Source organism: Orycteropus afer, unplaced genomic scaffold (genome assembly GCF_000298275.1).
Source record: "Orycteropus afer afer isolate SDZICR_OR568_19922 unplaced genomic scaffold, OryAfe1.0 scaffold00643, whole genome shotgun sequence".
In the NCBI taxonomy this organism is placed as follows: Eukaryota; Metazoa; Chordata; class Mammalia; order Tubulidentata; family Orycteropodidae; genus Orycteropus; species Orycteropus afer.
Window position 1 is genome coordinate 537,739 of NW_006922230.1, and position 3,382 is coordinate 541,120.

Below are 3,382 nucleotides of genomic sequence, written 5' to 3' on the forward strand. Positions count from 1 at the left end.
GGTTAGTTCTTAGGTTCTAACACCACTTGGTAAGATCCAAGCTGTCCTTGCCATCAGGATTGCTAACAGTCTGCAGCTTTGTATGTCTTCTTTTTCGGTATTTTCATGCAGGTTCTTCTACTAGTTGCAGTTTAGTCCACTTCTGTGTCCTTCCTTTAAAATCTCAGGGCTCTGGAATTATGTTCTTTAACTGTGTTAACTAGTTTCTCTTTTCTTTGTTGAAGAGGGTCTGTGCAGTTTGTCTGCTTATTCCGTCGTCTTACTGGAACTTCTGTTTTTTTAAAAATTTTAACTTAATGTGGTTTTATATAAAAAGATAGACAATTTACATAGGAATATATATATGTATATATGTGTGTGTGCCTGCAAATGCACACTGAAATATACATTGTTCATCTGAGGTAAATAAAAGCAAGCCATAAAGCAGAGACATTCTATGTAAATGTGTAATACTTTTCATATGTTTCATGTACACACATTTATTTTATAGTGACTAAGTATATGAAGGCATTAAGTAGAAATAAGATATTTCAATGTCTTTACCTTTAGAAGTTCACACAAAAGGGTCCTTGACACCTTAACATGCTTTTCTTTGGGTTCAACACAATCATAATAATTTGACTGTTAACACAGCAAAACACCTACATAAGATTCTAATGGATAAATTTAAATAGTAACAAGTGCAGAATCTCTCTGCATTTTAAAAAATATATATTCTATTAATTTATTTTGATTTTTCTGCTTAATAAATATAGTAATGAGCCTCACTTAAAGAGTCCTGTCAGTGCAATGGTTAAGAATTTGGCCTCTAATGGAAAGGTTGGGAGCTCAAGTCCACCAGCTGTTCCTGGGAAGAAAACTCCTGATGATGGGCTTCAGTAAAGATTTCAGACTCAGGCATTGTAGGGGACAGTTCTAGTCTGTCATTCAGGGTTTCAATGACTTAAAATCTACTTGATAGATCACAGAACATTTTCTCAACAACACTCTAAAGTCATATTGAGTATATCTATTTTACAAATTTTTCTCATTCCAGCTAGCTACTGAAGAGGTAATAGGGAAGATACGGGTTTCCTATTCAGCGTTTGCACTCCAACTTTGTTGCTGTTGTTGTTAGGTGTCACTGAATTAGCTACTACTTATAGCAACCCTATGGACAACAAAATGAAGTGCTGCACAGTCCTGCGTCATCTCATAGTCATTGATATGCTTGAGCCCATCCTAGCAGTCACTGTGTCAATCCACTTTGTTGAAAGTTTTCCCCTTTTTCATTGACTCTCTCCTTTATCCAGCATAATATTCTTCTCCAGCAGTGGTTCCTTCTGACAACATGACCAAAATAGGTGAGACGAAGTCTGGCCATCTCGCTTCCAATGAATATGTATTTGGGCTTCACCTCTTCCAGGACAGATGTGTTTGGTCTGGCAGTCCATGGTATTTTCAGTATCCTTTGCCAAACACCACAATTCAAAGGCATCAGTTTGTTGGTCTTCCTTATTCATTATCCAACATCCACATGCATATGAAGTTATTGAAAATATCATGCTCATGTACATTAGTCTTCTAAGTGATATCTTAGATTCTTCACTCCTTAAAGAGGTCTTTTATGATGTGTCTGCCCAGTGCAATAATTTAATGTCTTTACTGCTGTTTCTATGGGTGTTTATTGTGGGTCCAAATAAAGTGAAATCCCTGACAACTTCAATCTTTTCTCCATTTATTGTGATGTTACTTATTAATCCAGTTGTGAGGACTTTTGTTTTCTTTATATTGAGGTGAAATCCATACTGAAGACTGTAGTCTTTAATCTTCATCAGTAAGTGTTTCAAGTCATCTTGACTTTCAGCAAGCAAGGTTGTATCATCTGTATACTATTAGTTGTTAATGAATCTTCCTCCAATTTTGATACTGTGCTCTTCGTCATATAGTCCAGCTTCTTGGATTCTTTCCTCAGCATACTGATCGAAAGAGTATTGAATAAGTGTTCAAGCTTTGCATTCCAAAAAAAAAAAAAAAGAAAGAAAGAACAAATAAAATAAAACCACACACACAAAGAAAGAAATGCTGTGCCTTATGATACCTTTCCTCTCTCCTACTGACCACAGTATCAGAATTTAGGTGGTTATCATTCTAAAATCCTCTTTTTTTAAAAAAAGAAAAAAATGAAATAGAATAAAATAAAGAGTTACAATGATAATATATATATATATGTATAAAATAACTCTTAGTGCAATATCTGCATAGCTTTAACTTCTAGCGTGGTAGCAATAAAAGAACAAAAAAGTCTTACAGGTCCAATAGAATCCATTTATAAAGACTTAAATATCAGATATTACAATATGCTTCTAAATAAAAAAATAAAATAAATAAAACTCACTGCCATCCAGTCAATTCCAACTCATAGCTACCCTCATAGGGTTTCTGAGGGAGGAAATCTTTATGGAAATAGATTGCTCAGTTTTCATTCCTTGGAGTGGCTCCTGGGTTTGAACCACCAACCTTCTGGTTGACAGTCAGATGCCTTAGGCACTCTGCTACCAAAACCAAACCAAACCAAACCAAATACACTGCCATTGAGTGGGAATCGACTCATAGAGACCCTTCCTTGGGTTTCAAAGAATTTATCACTGCAGAAGTAGATTATCCAACCTTCCTTCCAAGGAGTGGCTGGTGGGTTTGAACTCCTACCTTCTAGTTAGCACCATAAGACCTTAGGCACTACACCACAAGAGCTCTTTATTTTCTGGTAGCACAGTCAATATACTTCTAGTCAGGATATATTTTCTCTTCTTTCAATCATATATCAAAAATATCTAAGATAAGTAAACTTTTCCTATCATTTCCAAGAACTCATAGTATAAAGAGCAACATGAGGATAATCAGTTCATAAAACTCACTCATAGAGAACACATTTTGTAAAATATACCACCATTTGAGTAGAACATTCTAGAACATTTGTACATAATAATGTTAAAAATAAAATAATAATAAAAAGTCTTAGCTTGTAAATAGAAGCACCAGCAAAAATGGACCTAAATACTTAGACTAGTTCTCACTTATCATGGAGTTAAATCTGATTCTTGGCAACCCAATGTGTGTGAGAGTATAACTGTGCTTCATAGAGTTTTCAATGATATGATTTTTTGGAAGTATATCCTTAGGCCTTTTTAAAGGAACCTCTTGGAGAACTCAAACTTCATCATTTCTGTGAGTGCATTAAATGTTCACACAAATTATTATGGAAAATGTGTTTTTGCCTTCTTTTTCATACTACCGAAACTAGGCTATGTTAATATATCGATTGTATAGCATTGAAATTATACTGAATTTGACTAAAATAATAGCTAGGAGAAGCAAAGTCCTTATACATTTTTAAAGTAGA